At 48.8% G+C, this 18,712-nt stretch overlaps 1 protein-coding gene across 1 annotated transcript in view; it reads right to left on the bottom strand.

The window, feature by feature from the left end:
- CD151 (CD151 molecule (Raph blood group)) overlaps positions 1-16,906 on the bottom strand; it is a 55,923-nt gene extending 39,017 nt beyond the window's left edge. Inside the window, exon 1 of the mRNA XM_026653920.2 lies at positions 16,753-16,906. The gene's annotated coding sequence lies outside the window, so the exon portion shown is untranslated. The remainder of the gene's footprint in view (positions 1-16,752) is intronic.
- Positions 16,907-18,712: the final 1,806 nt, after the last annotated feature.

Here is an 18,712-nt window from a genome sequence, read left to right as displayed (position 1 = left end):
TGCAGCGCTGCAGGCGCTGATTACACTGGCGCTTTACAGCGCTGCACTCGGGGGGGGGGGCGTTTTCACACCCCTGAGTGCAGCAAGTTGCAGCGCTGTACAGCGCCAGTGTAGCCAAGGCCTCAGTTCCCACAGTTGGCGATTCCCCAAGGTCCCCAATGCGCTGTGGTAGGACTAGTTGAATCCTTTCAGCTTCTCTGAGTCCACGCTGGCACTAAATCAGTTCAGATGAACTGGTTAGACCGTTTGTAACCCACCTGTAGACAGTGAGGGGAATTTCTGTGTGTGGGTGCACTGCTTAACAACTATTCTAAGGGCCTTAACCGGTTGAATTTTTCAAGCTCTTTTTACAAGACAGTTTCACCTCATCCATACTAGCTAGCCAAACTATGCTGTAACTTTTACGCTCAGCAGGTAAACACCATTGGCTGAACTGAGTCCACAGAGCTCTTATAGAAGGTGCTTTCTATTTATTATTCACAGATCTTTCAACATCATCTCAGTCCCCAAGCGAGTTATCAGCAGATTTTGGATCTACATGCAGTGTTAGGTGTGCCCCAACGCCAGCAGTTAGTTATCACACAGTGATATTCACACAATCAGTTATTAGACTTTGAACTACAGCAATAAAAAATATTTTCAGGAACCACTGGAAGAGGAGATAGCTGCTAAGGTGCTTCTATAGCCCCCAGAGTCATCGTAGCAACTGGGCAGGGCACCTCAGCGCCATTAGTGTATTTATCCTCACAACACTCCTGTGAGGTAGAGCAGCACTGTCCCCATTTAACAGATAGGGAACTAAGGCACGGGCAGACTAAGGCCTTGTCTACACTACCAAGTTTTGTTGACAAAACAGGGAATGCGTACACACTGTGATGCAACTTTTGTTGGGGAAAATGCCTAGGTTTGGCGACAAAATACATCCACCCCGATGAGAGACATCAATCTTTTTCCTCTACATTTTTCTCGAAGTGCCAGTGTAGACACCACGCTTGATTTCATTGCTTTAATTGGCCGCCCTGAGGTGTCCCACAATGTCCATCATGACTGCTCTGGTCAGCAGTTTGAACTCCACTGCCCTGCAGCCATGTAAACAACCATCTGCCCCTCCCCCTTAGAACCATCAGGAATTTTTGAAATTCCGAGAGGTCTCATCGCATCTTCCCAGGTGACCATGGCAGGTTATCGCAGCAAACGCTCTCCCGCTTGGACCACTGCGCAGCTATTGGATCTGATCAGTATATGGACAGAGGAGGCTGTGCAGTCACAGCTGTGCTTGAGCCGTAGGACTTGGGATACCTAGGGGCACATTTCTCGAGGCTTGTGCGAAAAGGGCTATGATCGGGGGACGCTGCAGTGCAGAGTGAAGATAAAGGAGCTGAGGCAGGCGTACCATAAGGCAAAGGAGGCAAACCGTTGCTCCGATGCTTCACCTAAGACCTGCCGGTTCTATAAGGAGCTGGACACTATCCTCAGTGGTGACCCCACCCTCACCGCCAAGAGCCCTGGGGATACTTCGGCAGGCCTGGCAGTGGTGGAAAGAGGACCTAACCCAGAGGATGAAGTTATTGATGAAGAGGTGGAGTTAGACAACGATATGGAGCTCCCAGCAGGGTCACCAGGTGTGGCAGGCACTCCAGAGGTGTCTAGCTAGTCTCAGCAGTTGCTCTCTGGCGAGCAAGAAGCAGGAGAGGAGATGCCCGGTAAGTGGCTGTAGTTTGCGTAGCGTGGAGGTGAGTTCAGGGTATAGAAATGTGGGAGGCTGGCTGCGTTTCTGTGAGCCGGACATTTCTCTGTGTAGCTAATCGGTACAGCGGAACAGGGTGTTAATGCATGCCGAGATCTCACAGGAATCCTGCAGAGAGATCTCCAGGAAAGTTTCCTGGAGGTAATTGGCAATCCTCTGCCGAAGGTTCCGTGGGAGAGCAGCTTTGTTCCTTCCCCCATTGTAGGACACTTTCCCGCGCCATTCGGTAATCACTTGTGCAGGGACCGAAGTGGCACACAGGTGAACAGCATAGGGAGCAGGGCAGAAGCCACAAGCATGGAGTAGATGTGCCCTCATTTCCCTGTTTACCTTTAGCAGTGAGATGTCTGCTAGAAGGACCCCCGCCTGTGGAAAAGTGTGGGGAATTTTAGAATTTTTTCCCTAGTTGGCTGCACCACGACCCTTGCAGTGTGTGTGCTCTTCCCCCCCATGTGCAGCACCATTCCCCCCCCCACCCCCGCCAACACTCACCATGCTTTGGGTGTTCACAGAGATGTGTGCTTGCCAAGGGTCAGTGAGAAAGTGATTGTTATGTTGCCAAAGGTGTATTTAACTGAAATATTTCAATGCTGTGTGTGAATTTAACAATCCCGCTTCTCTGCATTGTCCCTTGTGCTTCGGCAGATGCGGCCTTCAGGAACAACCCATGGACCCCGGCCGAGCGTCTCTGCCAGATAAAAAAGCGCCCAAGACAGAGCAAAGAAGACAGACGTGTTCCGGGAGGAACTGCTCTGCTCCAATGCAGAGAAAAGGGAAAGCAAGGAGTGCTGGGAAGCTGAATGGCAGGACAGAAAAGAGAATCAGGAGTTTGTTAAGGACGCAACTGAGCAGATGATTAAAGTAATGGAGGAGCAAACACAGATGCTGAAGTCCTTAATAATGCTGCAGAGTCAGCAGATTGGTGCTCCCCCTCCCCGCAGCACATTCAGAACTCTTTTCCATGCCCCCCCAGACTCCGCCCACACTTTTCTTTCCACTGCCCCGGACTTCTCAGTTTCCCCTTCACTCCACCCCCTCAGACAACTTTCACAATGATGGCTGGACCTACACACAGCTGTGAAAGTCTGCCCTTCCCTGGTTCCTCCTTTCCCAGCAGGCACCTGTGTGTTTGTGTGTGCTGTTTCTTGTGCAATAAAAGCAAAGTTTTCAAATGGTAACTTGTCTTTATTTGTTTCCTACAAATTGAGATAGCAGGCCCTACTAATACACACACAGGCAGTTTAATCATTTGCTTACTGTAATGTAAGGCCCCAAATATCACTTTTGCTTCCTAGGAAAACTACATGTAATGTACCATTGAAGCACCACTCACAGATATACACATTACTGGTTCTCATTTTCAAAGTGTTGCCTCAAAGCTTCCCTGATTCAAATTGTCCCCTTTGGGCTCCTCTGATAGCCCTGGTATCTGGCTGCTCAAAGTCAGCAGCCAAGCGGTCTGCCTCAGCACTCCACCCCTGAGCAAATCTTTCACCCTTAGCTTCACAAAAATTATGCAACGTACAGCAGGCAGCTATGACCATGGGAATACTGTCCTCATTAAGGTCTAAACTGCCATAAAGGCATCTCCAGCACGCCTTTAATCTGCCAAAGGCGCATTCAACTGTCATCCGGTACCTACTCAGCCTGTTGCTGAACCGCTCCTTACTGCTGTCCAGGTGTCCCGTGTAAGGTTTCATGAGCCACGGCTGTAAGGGGTATGCCAAGTCTCCCAGGATCACTATGGGCATTTCAACATTCCCCACTGTTATCTTCTGGTTTGGAAAGAAAGTCCCCACTTGCAGCTTTCTGTACAGGTTGGTGTTCCTCAAGATGCGTGTCATGCACCTTCCCAGATCACACCACGTTGATGTCAGCGAAATGCCTATGGTGATCCACAAATGCCTGTAACACCATGGAGAAGTACCCCTTCCTATAGATGTACTCAGTTGCAAGGTGGTCTGGTGGCAAAATTGGAGTGTGTGTGCTATCTATCGCCCCTCCACAGTTAGGGAAACCCACTTATGCAAACCCGTTCACTATTTCACGCACATTTCCCAGAGTCACAGTCCTTCGTAGCAGGATGTGATTTATTGCCCTGCACACTTGCATTAACTCAGCCCCAACGGTTGACTTCCTCACTCCAAATTGGTTCGTGACCGACCAGTAGCAGTCTAGAGTTGCCAGCTTTCACACAGCGAATGCCACATGCTTCTTTACTGATAGGCCGGCTCTCATTTTGTTGTCCTTGCGCCACAGTGCAGGGGCGAGCTCTGCACACAGTTCCAGGAAGGTGGCTTTCCGCATCCGAAAGTTCTGTAGCCACTGCTCGTCATCCCACACCTGCATGACGATACAATCTCACTGTTCATTGCTTGTTTCCCCAAGCCCAAAAGCAACAGCCTACCCTATGCAGCTGTTCTGTGAATGCCAAAAGCAATCTCAAGTTGCTCCTATCCATATCACACAGCATGTCAAGCACCTGGGAGTCTTCTTTAGTTAGGAACTTCACGATTAACTGCACTGCCATGTCTTCATGACAGTTAACAGAGCATAGGAGAGCAGTGCACCTTCTCACAAAGATGCTGGGGTGCATAGCAAAGAAGGGCCATTGAAAAATGCCATGAAAGAAAGCTGGAAGTCCATGGAGTGCTGGGACAGAAAGCAATGCATCACGGGACATAGAGCCCAGTCCCAAGATGTACCACGACCCGCTTCGCCTTCCCACAACACCTAGCGACAGAAGGTGCATTGCTCACACTGTCAATGACAGTGCCCCAACTGTGGATGCGCTCTGCTGACAGAGGGAGCGAGTGTGAACATGTGATTCTGATTTTCATTATGCCAATTTCTGAGTGTCGACATCACCTTTCAGAGTAGCAGCCGTGTTAGTCTGTATCCGCAAAAAGAACAGGAGTACTTGTGGCACCTTAGAGACTAACAAATTTATTTGAGCATAAGCTTTCGTGGGCTACAGCCCACTTCTTCAGATGCACAGAATGGAACATATATTGAGGAGATATATATACACATACAGAGAGCATGAAAAGGTTGGAATTGTCTTACCAACTCCGAGAGGCCAATTAAGTAAGAGGGAAAAAAAACTGGTGACAAGCTCTTCTAAAAACGATAGCATAGCTAGAAACTTCATGGGCTAGGAGGTCTTTTCCATCTATCATTTCTACATTTCTCTGGTTTCCATTTCTCTGAGGGCTCAGTTTTTTGAAGCCGGAGTATCTCTGGCTATTATTAAGGCTTTTCCACAGTTGAGATCAAATATTGAGCCTGTTCAAGGGCAAATTAAATGATAGTTCATTTCCTGAAGCAGTAGGAGCCTCTCTCTCTGCTGCTGTGGCAACAGCAACGTGTTATGTGCAGGAAACTCAGTACTGAGCTGCCTCTAAAATAATCCTCCTTAGAACCAAAATGAACACCCTGTTGCGAGAAATAAAAGTCCCTTCCATCCCTCCCTCCCCCTCTCTTTTGCAGCAAACTTTAATGGATCCACAAAACCATTTACTCAGCTGTTTGTAGAGCAGCCTGCAAACATCACAGGGAAGCATCAGCATGTGAATAAACAAGGGGAAGGCATGGGCTGTTTAAAGGCAATTACAGGCTGGCTGAGTGCCAATGTTAGGGGGCGGAGGAGGGGGGGGAAAACAGCACACTCAAACAAGCTGTAACTCAAGTTCCTCTGAAAGATGCCATACTCCCGCTCTGCCCCCATTCATGCTCCACTGTCCCTACAGGAGCCAGTGAACACTCTGTCACCAAGGAACTGTCGACACACAACTTTGTGCGGCTTTAACTATACCGGTACAGTTAAGGGGGTGCCACGCCTCACAGAGCGGATGCAGTTTTAGCAGTATACTTTGGTGAAAAGTAGACTCTGAATCCATCTCAGCGAATCACTGTCCTTATTGAGAATTAACACACCACTGATCTGTAGTTGAGAGAAGAGATCCACTGCATTCCAGCGCAGTTTGTTAATCAGCACTCTGATTATGGCTGGGAAATCCTGGACTGGATTTCTGCAGCTAGCCAACATGCTCCATCCTTCCATCTCTCTGGTTACCAGGGCCGCCCAGAGGATTCAGGGGTGTAGGGGGCCTGGGGCAAAACAATTTTGGGGGCCCCTTCCATACAAAAAAGTTGCAATGCTATAGAATACTATATTCTCATGGGGGCTCCTGCGGGGTCTGGGGCAAAATGCTCCACTTCCCCCCCTCTGGGCAGCCCTGCTGGTTACCCCAGAAGGAAGGAGGTAGCCTCATCACAGATGAAGTTTAAAAGCAGTTTTGGGTTCACTCCCTCTATTTTCTCCCCATACAGTTTAAGGCCAGAAGGGGCCATTAGATCATCTAGTCCAGTGGTTTTCACCCTTTTTTCATTTGCGGACCCCTAAAAAAATTTCAAATGGAGGTGCAGGTCCCTTTGGAAATCTTAGTCTGTGGACCCCCATGGGTCCGCAGACCACGGGTTGAAAACCACTGATCTAGTCTGACCACTTGCATAACACAGGCCAGATGATCTCACCTAGTAACCCTCTATTGAGCCCAATAACTGATTTGACTAAAGCAGAATCTTCCAAGTCAAGACTGGATGCCTTTCTGAAGGCATGAAGAGATGGAGAATCCACCACATGCCTTGTAGTTTGTTCCAATGGTTCCCTCTTTCAGTGGCTCTGCCTGCTTCTTTAAGCTCATTAAATACTAGCAGAGTTCACAGGAAAGATGCCAGTGTGACAACTGCCCAAGGTAACGCAGGCTCACCGTCCGCTTCCCAGCATGTTCCCATGGCATCAGTGGGGTTGGGGGAACAACCAGAGTTGTGGTGTTTAAATTCGGCCTTTAAGATCTCAGCACTAAGAATGGGATCTTTCCAGTCCTCAGTTTTTAACAGAAATAGTGAGAATTTTCAGGAAAGCTATGGCCAAAGTGTCCAGACGTGACCAGTGATTTTTAGGCACCTCCATTTTTGGGTGCCCAACATGGTGATAATTTGAAGGGGCTTATTTTTTTAACAGGGCAGGAGCTCAGCACTTTCTGAAAGTCAGGCCCTTTTAAGACCTCTCAAGTTGAGCAACTGAAAAATGAGGCTCATAAACAAAACAAAAAAAACAACCCCAAGCCACGACTCACTTCTGCAAAGGTAGGTTTAAATCTAAACTTCATGCTGGAAGTAGCCATGACAACCTCACATAGGATCTAATCCCATTCCTGCTGAAATGAGTCGATGGGTGTGTTGCTACTGATTGCAATGGCAGCAGGATCAGGGCCATACTAGTGCAACTGAACCAACTCCTCACTTCAGCCTCACACAAGTTACAAAACAGCATCTGTCTAGAAGGCCCCTACAATCAACCTGGAATCTAATTATCTCAGCACAGACACAGAGAAGGAAAGAATCTGAACAGGGAGATACAAGGAACACAAGTACAGACTGGCCCACGCAGGATGGGGGGTGAAATACAACCTTGCTGCGAGATTAATGGCCATGGGCTGTGTGCTGGCTCCCCTCCCCTTGACCACAGATATTTAACACTCTCAGGGCTTGTCAATATGGGACAGTTTCACCCGTTATACAGGAATAATTATACCAGTATAGTTACACTGATAGAATTACACTAGTGTAACTCCCGGTGCGGACAATCCCTCGGGAGTGGATGGTGAAGAGGGGCAGCGTTTGCTACACATCCCACAGCTTGCATCTGAGGACCGGGCACAGGGAGCACCGCACCCTTCTCCAGCCACTACAGCAGCCGGTTTCCTACAGTGCTGATAACCCAACCTCCTGGCTCACACAGCAGCCACAGGCTCAAGGGAAAGCAGCCTAATGGTTTCTCCTCCCCAAACACAGAGAAAGACCTTGTCTACGGTGTGGATTTGTCCTTATTTCAGCCATCAGAGCAGCTACAGTAGACATGGGAAGTTGGGGGTTTGCACTGCTGCAGCTGCCTCAGTGGTTGGCAAATCCCCAGCATAGACAAGGACAAGGGTGGGAGAGGACTCAGAGTGATGTGCCCCCCTGGAGGAGGAGAGGTTCCTAAACTCCCTTGCATACCACTGTGTGGGCTTCCTGGGATTACAAGGTGACTGGTGTCAGTGGGGCTACAGAACCCAAAATACAGCTTAAGTCTAGAGGGCAGCTCTGCCTCCTACTAGGCTGCATTTCAATACACTTTTAAGTTCATCCCTTCCCACTCTAGTGCTTGATTTACTGCCACTGCAGAGAAATCTGCAAACACAAAGCCAAATGTTTTCCTGTAGTTATGCAGTTATTTAATTAAAAGACAGAGAACCAAACAGGGAGAAGAGGGTGGGAATCCAAACAGGGTTTTGGTTTTTTTTTTTTAAAAGACAACACTGCTCAGAGTGTTTGTGGCACCTCAACCCACTATGTGATCAGTTCTATCTAAAGCAGTGATCTCAAACTCGAATCACTCCGAGGGCCACATGTGGACTAGTACATTGGCCCAAGGGCCGCATCACAGAAACCTTCCATGAGGCCCCGTCCCTGCCCCACCTCTTCCCACCCCTTCCCCAAAGTCCCTGCCCCAACTCCACCCCCTCCCTGCCCCTATTCCAACCCTTTCCCCAAATCCCTACCCCGGTCCCGCCTCTTCTCCACCTCCTCCCCAGAGCACGCTGTGTCCGTGCTCCAACAGCTGTTTGGTGTCGGGAAAGCACTGGGAGGCAGGTGGAGGAGCAGGGACCCAGCATGCTGGGGGGCGGGAGGGGAGCTTGGCGGGTCACAGAAAATAACTCGGGGGGGGGGGCAGGAGAGCTAGGAGGGCCGCTTGTGGCCCGCAGGCCGCGTTTTTGAAACCCCTGATCTAAAGCACCTCCTGCTCAGAGGCGGCAGTAAGTTTGTGCTTGCGTTCTAAGAGCCCCAGACGCTGCTCTGCGACTGCATGCACAGCTCCCCATGACATCCGGGGGAGTTCAGGATGCAGCCCTCAAGCAAGAAAGTAAACAATTAAACAGCAAGGCGCAGTTGTCGGGGGAGATGGATGTTGATTCTTCCCTTACAGATTCCACGGAGGCCAATGCAAGATACCAAGAGTGATTCACAACCCATGACTCACTCCCACTGCTCCTGGCACCTAAACTATGCTGTTGGCTGGACAGCATGTCCAAAATGCTGGCATGATTTTGTTTGCATAGCTTGGTTCTATGCAGCATGGAGATTCTGCTGAAGTCTTTCTTCCACTGTATCTCTTGTGTTACCTTCACTGGAGACAAAAGCACCTTTGAAACACAGTGCTGCACACACCAAAGGCTACATCCGCTTTTAGAGTTTAGGGGTCACTAATCAGCCACTTTAAAAAAGAAAGATCCACAGCACACACATCATTTTAAAAGGTCACCAGAAATTCCTGCCTCCAGTTCATCCTGTCCCACTATTTTCACTGCATTCTGTGTGGATGAAATGTGCTAAATTGACATAAGTAGTCTATTATCATTTGTATATGGTATCTGAGCTCACAGTGCCATTGTGCTTGGCACTGTGTGTACACAGAGTAAGAGACGGTCCCTGCCCTGGAGAGCTTTCAATACGAATAGACAAGACAGACAAAGGAAGTATTATCCTCATTTTCCAGACAGGGAACTGAGGCACAGCGCGGTTAAGTGAGTCACCCAAGGTGACACAAGAAGTCTGTGGCAGAGACAGGAATTGAACCCAGAGCTAGGACCGTGCTTTGTTGGCAATAAACCTGGTTGGATGCCTTTGTACCTTAATGGATCTTGTGGTCATTGGTCGGTTCGCTCGAGGTCTGCTGCGACAGTTGTCTGCGCAGAGCTGGGACAGCACACAGAGAGAACAGAAAGAACAGGAGTACTTGTGGCACCTTAGAGACTAACAAATTTATTAGAGCATAAGCTTTCGTGGGCTACAACCCACTTCTTCGGATGCATCCACGAAAGCTTATGCTCTAATAAATTTGTTAGTCTCTAAGGTGCCACAAGTACTCCTGTTCTTTTTGCGGATACAGACTAACACGGCTGCTACTCAGAGAGAACAGACTCACACACGCAGCCAAACATCTAACCACATCCTCTTCAGCAGGTTTTTATACGTTGTACATTGAAGGGGATTTAGTACAGTGATAGTGCTTTGGTAACTGAGGAGCAAAGAGGCCCAGGAAACGGTTCTGATTGCATCTCAAGTCCTTACATTTACAGTCTGTTAATGGCTCTGAACTTCTGCCAGGGAGAACGCTCCTCATCTCACACATAAGGACCCCCCCAGCTTTCTGTGGCTCAGTATCATTCGATGCAGCCCAAACCCGGCTTCAGATGCAGACAAGGAATGTGGCACTGTGATGTAGCGGAGCCCTGTAACACAGTTGTCTGACATAAGCCACATTCACCTTGCTCATTTGTCAGATTCAGATTTCAAATACATTAGCGACAAAGTCTCTCAAAGTTCTTCTCTTCTTCCCTGCCCACTCTGCTCCTGCACTCACCTGGGAGGGGGTATGTACTGCAGTTGTAATTTCAACTGCATACACTGGCACCTACATCTTTTTTGAGAACATGAGTCTTTCACGCTGCAACTCTAGGAGCAGCCTCAGTGCACGAATGGACACACACAGGCCAACATCTCTTCCAATGCTCTTCCTCCCTTGAGTACACGCTCTGTACACTCAGGCTTATACAGTTTATCTGCCCCCATGAGGGGACATGAGAAAAGTGCACTATCATATGCATCGGGGGGGGGGGGGGGGGGAAGCAGACTTTGTGCCTTTAATATTAGGCTCCAGCACCAAAAAAAAAAACCCTCCCCCCAGCATCTAATGCCAAGCAGCTACTTTGTTCCCAGCTTTCAGCGCTATTTGTTCCTACAGATCATAGATACTGTCGCCAAGATCAACCCACAAGTCTGGCTGACACCCCCTCTGGTCCTGCACTTACTGTATTTCTCATTCCCTTTTTCCCAGTGGTCGAGGTGCAACACACAACTGACAGTAGCATGGGTGGGTAAAAAGGGGCAGCTTTGTTATTAGACTCCATAGTACGTACTATCCTATGCCAGAATTGCCCTGCTGGATCAGACTGATGGCCCATCCTGTCCAGTATCCTGTCTCCAATCCTGGACAGCGTAGTTGCTGACTTTTTACTTTTCCGGGGATGCTCCACCCCAGTTTTACCCCAAGGTCCCGGCCCCACCCCTTCCCACCCCTGCTCACACACTATTTTTTTCCCCATGGGTGCTCCAGCCCCAGAGCACCCCCGGAGCTGGAGCCTATGCTGGACAGTACCAGCTGTATCCGAGGAAGATGCAAGAATGGAATAACCTTAACTCGTGTGGGTAGTGGTTGGCATGTGCCCTGAAGCAGAAGATGACAGCTACATTTTATTATATGCCTCAGAGACCCAAAAGCACTTTCAGTCACCCACAGGGATTATTTCACCAATCACTGAAATGTAGCCATTGCTCGAGTAGAACGTAGCAGCAACATCACACAACAGTTTACAGCAGAAAGTGAAGAATCCCATCACCTAGACCTGCAAGGGGAATTTAAGGTGGAAATACGGATGGAGCTAATCAAGTCACAATGTGGCTTTGACACCAAAGTGAAGGCCCTGACTCTTGCATAAAGTGCCACAGGGTCTTTAATAAATATAGTCCTGCTGCCTTTCCTTTGCTGTGCAGTAGTTTATTACACAGTAGCCAGGGCACAGGGTTAACATGACTGACTGAAGTAGCTTTCTCTGCATGTCAAGCTGCTGAGATCATGAACAGGACAATCCAACATGCTGGTATGAGCAGGTTACTGGCAAAGGCTTAGGCACCAGGATGGAGCAGGAAATGAGAACATACGGTCACTTAGAGCTCTATTATGAGTGTGACACTTCTAAACAGGGGCTGGGTGCGAACTCCCTTAGCATCATATGGAATGAAGACCTAAGACTCTACCTGCACTTCTGCCAAGGAACCTCATTCTCAATCTGCAGTTCCCCATCCCCTCCAGGCCTCGTCCCACCCTCTATGCGAGTGAACCCCACTCAGGGCACCATGATGGGTGGGAGCGTTTCCCCAAATAGGGAAGTTTACAAATCCCCATCCAGGATGGCTATGTACACACAGTCACCGGGCTCCCAAAAGGGCACATATGGGGGAGGAAGGGACAGCATGGCCATGTTGCAAAGTAGGATTTGCTTCATTTATTAGGTTTGGCTGCAGTCAGAAGGTGCGGCAGGGAAAGGAACACATGGGGTGTAAGAAATTAAGAGGTATAGGTGGGTCCCAACAGCTGAGAGGACACAGGTGGGAAAGGGAGAATGCGAGAGAAGCAGGGAGATCTAACCTCAACCCTCAGACTCCTGAAGTTTTGAAACAGTCAAGACTAAATTAATTTCCTGGTCTTGGTGGGAGCCCATTGGGACTGCTATGGTAGGGAGGGGCCTGACATATTGGTGGAGCCATCCTGCTTCATTCTGGCTGACACCAGTCCTCTGACCTAACTTGTCTGGGGGACACAGCCCAGATGCAGCAGCAGTCCCTGGAGGTAACTGGGCATCGAGACTAGAAATAGGTAGACAGCAGAAGGCTCCTGAATCCCATATAATTGGGCAGATGGGAGATATAGGAGATGGGGGGAGCAAAAGCAGAGAGAGAATGGCAGGAATGCTGACAGGGGCTTGCAGGGCATAGAGCAAGAAAGGGGAGATGTGTAAATGCAGCTCTTTTCCTTTCTGATCCCACTCTTTCTTCAGCTTGTGTGTGTTACCTATGGGAAGTGCTGCACTGTATTACATGCACTGGACTCTACCTGCTATAAACTAACATGCCATAGGGGTGAGAGGGCAGTGGGGACAGCACCACAGCTTGAAGCAGGTGAGGAAGCTACAATGAGATGCATGGAGAGATCTGACAGGACAGTTTGCTTCCCGCTAATATTGGTAAAAGACGCACGGAGGGTGGAGATATCCAGCCAGCTGTTTTCCTTCCCCAAAAACTCTCGCTGAGGGGAGTTTTAAAGTAACACTCACATTTAATATAACACATGCATATTTAGCCAGAGGCAGAAGGAAGTAGCTCACTGCATCAAGTGGAGGAGAATTCAGGAAAGCAAGGGCCAGAATTTTCAGAACTAATTAAGAGATTTTTAGGTAGCCTGATTTTTGGCCACCTAGCTTGGGACAACATAAAGGGGCTGAGTTTTCTGAGGGTGAGCAAATACGTAGCTGCAGACTGTGTAACGTTCTCACAGAGTGAGCAGCTACAGCAACCGAGCTACAATTATTATTAGCTTCGTATAATCCAATCTGCCTCTTGAGAGCCCCACAAGAGGACCGTATTAGCCCTGCATCAGCCACCGAAGTCAGAAACACAGTTTTCCTCTCCAAAGAAAGGTGGCAGCTTCTCTCCATCCCCTCCCAAAGAATCTCTCATTTAAGCCTAGGGAGGCCACACTGGAAATGTTCCTTGTGGAGCCAGGATTCAGACAGTAAGCACTTTATTATGCTTCAGAAGAGGCGATGTTAAGTGTGTAGGCATAGCACGAGGCTGAATGGGAGCATGCCTGCACTCAGGCAGGTTCTGTAAATCATTTCCAGCCTGGGGAGATGGGGCGGGGCAGGGGGAAGAAATACACCCAGAGAAACAGCCCAGGCTGCATGTAGGCAAGGGAGAGAGAGAGTCTGTGCTAGCAAAGGTCATCACCACAGTTACTGTATTTGATCAGCAAGAGCAGACAGTGCTGTGCAGGGAGACCTGGGCCTGCCAGAGAGCCTGATGGAGGTGAGACACCCACAGTCTCACGCTGCACTTTGATTACAAAAAACACTGGTTTCATGAGAGCAATACAATATCACCCCCCTGGCCACCGCACTGCAAGGATGCATGTGACCACGAGCGCTGTTGCCACACATTTTACACGATAGTGTCCTCTCAGAGATGTGCTCTGAGCACAGCTCTAGAAGCCAGGAACTCTGTTGTTCTCATCTTAGCTGTAACACTGACTTTGCAGCAGCTTTAGGCAAGTTACTTAATTTGTCTGCCTCAGTTTCCTTATCCATAAAATTGCAACAATACTTCCCTACCTTGCAGGCACGTCAGCAGGCTTAAATGTTTTGAAGAAGGCAAGTGCCATACAAATGCTCAGTACGGGATGCCCACAAGGTGGTTCCTTTAACCCCAACAGACCCCAGGGCAGGGTGCAATCTGGCCAATTTTGCTATTGGGGAGTTCATGCTAATCAGTGCTCTGCTCCCTCTATACTGGCTGCACAGAGATGAAACCATTAGAACAAGCACTTCTGAAACACATCTGATCTCTGAGGACACTCAACACCAAGGGGAAGGGAGACTTTGCTGCCCACCCACTCTGGCAAAGAGGGCATGGGGTAGGAATTGAGAGTACGAGGGATACAGCTGAACTGAGCAGAGCAGGAATGAGTGAATGCAGAACCTGCTTGAGAACGGTAAGAAGAGCTCAAAGGAGGAGCCTAGGTACATGTGGTAACTTATCTCAGAACTACAGCAGGGCTGCAAGGCCTTTGTACCAAGCTGTGGGAGTGGAAAGTCTCATGGTGACTCTGGGAGACTGAACTAAATAGGCTCCTTTGGACTTCTCTATTGCCTTTCACGACACCAAACACAGGGAGACATGGACTAATTGATCTGGCACAGTAAAGTGGCCAGCTAGAGAACACTCAGAAGCTATTTCGCAAGCTTCTGCAAATGATACACAACAATTTCAGGCCAGGCAGTGAAAAATATTGAAACGATGGAGGGAAAAGGCCGTGGTATGAGAGGGGCTTTGTGGGTCAGAAGCTACAGATCTCAAAAAGCAGCTTAGCTCTCCTGGTCACAGTGTGGTAGTCTGTTACCACAGGCAGCTGCTGAGCTCAGTAACATTCACTTCCCTAACAGAAAAGAACAATTCCCTTTACTGCTGGAGGCACTGGATTTGTTAATCATGTTGATTTACAGTAGTGTCTAAAAGTGCCACCCAAGAACGCAGCCCCATTGGGCTAGCAACGTATAAACACAGTAGTAGATGTGACATTTGACAGCCTATGTTATACAAAGAGGTCAGCATAGATTAAAGTAAAAAAGGCACCACTGTGAGCAAAATCTATGAAATCTTATCCAGTTTGTTAGCTCAAGTAGAGTTGCAGATCAGTCACAGCACACAGAAGCTGCACCCATTTTGCCCTGAACTCCACTTTCCCTAGCCTATGGCAAGAGGCAGGTTAGCAGCAGCATTATGGTAACCCACAGGCCTAAAGGCAAACTATGTTCTAGGTGCTATAAGGGGTTGTCTTCCTACCTTCACCGCAAACTAATACCCTGAGGCTGAAGTTTTAACTCAGAAGGGGCTTTTCTGAGTCTCCTCCATCGGCAGCAACCATTTTTAGACTGCCAAAGTCCAGGGGCAGGGATGGGGCAGACCTTTCTGCTCTGTCTTCATGTTGATTTAAACAATTGAGAGCACCTTTGGTCTGCATGTTAACTAGATGATATCTGTCACACTAGAAGCCTCCCTCAGAACCTAAGCCACGATTAAAACATCATGGACTGTAGAAGCCAGTTTTCTGACACTGGGGTCCCCAATGGTTGTCTTGTATGGCATAACTTTAGCAAAATGGCTGCCACCATGCATCACCTCTGTAACCTTTAATTAAATCCTTGATCAGTGGGAAGGGCTGATCTTTAGCACCTTGTGAAACCCCAGAGCAAGAAAGGGGATGGGGGGGAGGGGGAGAAATGAGTTACAGGGTTTTTAATAGGGCATCCAGAGGTTTCTCGGTTAAATATACTCCTCCTCAAAACCAACAAGCTGCTGCAATGGGATGGATTCATTATCAAGGGCTTCTATGATCAAGACATCCTGACTGCTGTCTATCCTTTTCACTAGATGCCATGAAGCAAAGCCTGCTGGGGAATGCTCTGCATGTCAAGCAACAGGATGGTGCTAAAGTGACACACAGCCAGCACAGCTCCTGCTAGTTTCAAAATGGGAGACAGGGAGAACACATAAGCAGCACGTGGAGCATAACAATTGATTGGATTTCCTGGTAAATATTTTCTTCCCCCCAAGGATTTCACCAGTATTTCAACCTGAAGGCCAAATCTTATTTATACAGAAGTGGAGCCTTAAACAAACCAGAAGTGAAGAGAGATAAGCTCTGTACAACAAAGTCAAGAGACTACGCCGAACCCCTGTAGCAAGACAACCCCTAAGGATTTGCTAGCGAGAGGAAGTCATGTTAAAAAAAAAAAGGCAATCACAACATAGAAACTCGCCTCTCAATAGGGAGGAAAATGGTCTGGTGATTAAAGCTCTAGAGCTGGCCACAGGAGATCACCGACAACATGTGCAAGTCCCTTAACTGCTTTATGCCTCCGATGGCTCTGGAGAAATTAAAAGGGTTGCTCATGAGGCATCTCCTAGGCTGCATGGAAATTCGTGGCCTCCAAGGGAACAGCGGGGCATTGCCCCGGGGCGTTGGGAACGCCCTCGAGTCACAGTCTGAGCCACCCCTTGATTCACGACGTGGTTAAAAGAAAAACAAAAACCACAAACTTGTCATTTTTGCACCTCGCCGAGTTTGTTCCAGTGAAAAGCGCCTTGCAGCAGGGAGAGCTCGGCCCTTCCCAAACCGCCTTTTCCAAAACTGGAAGCGAGAGCCCCCGGGCGAGGCGAGGGGCCGGGGAAGAGTTTAGCCGCCCCCCTGTAAACAAAACGCGCCTTGGGTGGCAAGGAAACACACACGGGAAGGTGCTGTACCACGGCCCCCTCTCTCTCGGGGAAATCCCCGGAGAGCGTTTCACGTGCCCATCTCTGACTAAGCCCAACAACCACGGGCTCCGATCCTCCTCTGCTAGCCCTGGAAAGCGAAGGGGGGGGGGACAGGGCTCCCTTTGTTGCTGCTGCTGTTTCAGGTGCGCTTCCCCCTGCCACCCCCCGCGCCAGCCGCTCCTTGCTTTGGCCATTGCGCGCTTCTCCCCTGCAGACAGAGCCCGAGAGCCCCGCGCGCCTCCCTTTACCTTTTCCTGGCGAGCGGAGTCCCGACCCCCTGGGGCAGGAGAGCGAGTCCCACCTTCTCTCCGGCGGAGCTGCTGCGGCCGTGAAAACAGGCAGCGCGAACCCTGCTTTGCAGCCGCTGCTCCAAACCCCTCCCAGTCCCCACAGCTCCAGCCAGCAGCTGCTCCGATGCTTAACTGTTTGAATAAACTCTGATCCTTCTCTCCCGTAACCCAGAGACCCCTAGTGGGCAGAGGGACTATAATTGCCTAGTGTGCTCTGGAGGCAGAGCGGGTCTGTATCAGCTTGAGAATTTGTCTCTCTCACCCACAGAATTTGGGCCAATAAAAGCTATAACCTCCCCCAGCTTGTCTCTCTAGTAGCCTGGGACTCACATGGCTACAACAACACTGCACTCAGCACGACACAGTGAATCCCTAGACAGAGAATAAGACTAATTTTAATGTTTAAATGTTTTAATTTAAACTTTATTATTTTTCAAGAGGCCCAGGCAAACTGGTCATTGAAAGTTACCAGATACTTTAACCTCAAGAAAAGTCAGCTGTACAACAAAACATTTGTTCTGGGTTGTGTGTGTGTGTGTGTACACATGTGTACCTGCACACACTTTTCTGCCACATTCCTAAGTGGCCAGTGCACTTTGAGGATCAGACTTAACCCTCCAAACAGCTGGAGCAGGGAGTGGGCAGGAGAAGATAAAGAAGAGAGGAAGGAAAATACTTAGCCTGTGATTTTTGACACACAGACTGCAGTTGTGGGTGCCCAATGGGAGCCGCCAGTATTCAGCACTTCAGAAAAGTTTCTGAACCCTGTAAGAACCTGATAGCCAACTGCAGGAGCTCAAATGTCATGAGTCAGTCCCCCAAAATTGAGGGGCGTTTTTTGTTGTTGAAGAGAGAGATTGTGGTTTTGGGTCTGTTCAATGATCCCCCCCACACACACACACACACACACAGTGGGCGTGGCAAGAACAGCATTGCCAACTCAAAGTTTATAGAGCAACAATTTTTACACACCCACACACTCACCCCACAGAGCTCTCCTGTGTGCCTGTAGGACTCCTCACTTCTCCCCAAGTCCCAAGATTCCAGTTAATTCTGCACCCCACCTCTGCCTGTCCCCCTCACCCCAAGACTTATTCACTCCAACCCCCACAACTATCCCCATCCTTCAGTGTAGCTCTGCTTCTCCAAGGGATCTTCACCAACCCCTCCCCCTGCTCTAATTGCCCCCATTCTCTCCCTTCCCAGGCTAGTGGCTGCCAACTTCCTGTATTTTATTGTGAGTCTCATGCTATTTGGTGCTTTTCTTAAAGCCCCAGGTCCTGGAGTCATGGGATTCCATGAGAATCTCATCTTTCATTTAAAATAAAGGTAAGTTTCTAGCCCTCTCAGTTACACACAAAAGATTGAAGAGGTTACTCAAGTGCCCCCTACAGGCTAAAAATGAGATCAAGCAAAACACACAGTTTCATTATTTTTTTTAAAAGGCATGCATGATTTTTGGGGGGCCTAAGGTGTGATTTTGGAATGCTTGGGGTTGCTAATACTGTTACAGCACCATCCCCCTTTGCATCATATCAGCAAAATTAATAGCATCTAGCCAAAGGCTGTGCCCTTCTAGAGGCTCCAGCCACAAGTATACTTGTTTAAAAGACACTCGCTAAGGAGGTTTCTATAGTGAAGCCTAGAAATCATGCCATACTGGCATATTGCCTCATCCCTCCCTTATTTCCCATAAGCTTTTAGCCTAAATGCCTCAGCACTGGGACATGCCCTCCATAAAAGGAACTGGAACAAAGAAAGACCCTTGTCCAATCCTCTTTCCTTCCTTAGGATACACTAGTAAGCGAGGGGCCTAGGTACACCACCATGTGAAGTCTGATATTCTTTTATTTGCCAATGAGGAGAGAGAGAAAGAGAAGAGGGAAATTCATTTGCAGCTATATCTATTGGATGGTCA

Source organism: Terrapene carolina, unplaced genomic scaffold (assembly GCF_002925995.2).
Source record: "Terrapene carolina triunguis isolate 2854851 unplaced genomic scaffold, T_m_triunguis-2.0 Scaffold171, whole genome shotgun sequence".
NCBI classification, from domain to species: domain Eukaryota; kingdom Metazoa; phylum Chordata; order Testudines; family Emydidae; genus Terrapene; species Terrapene triunguis.
Note: the sequence above shows the minus strand (reverse complement) of the source record. Positions and strands in the feature narration are given on the sequence as shown.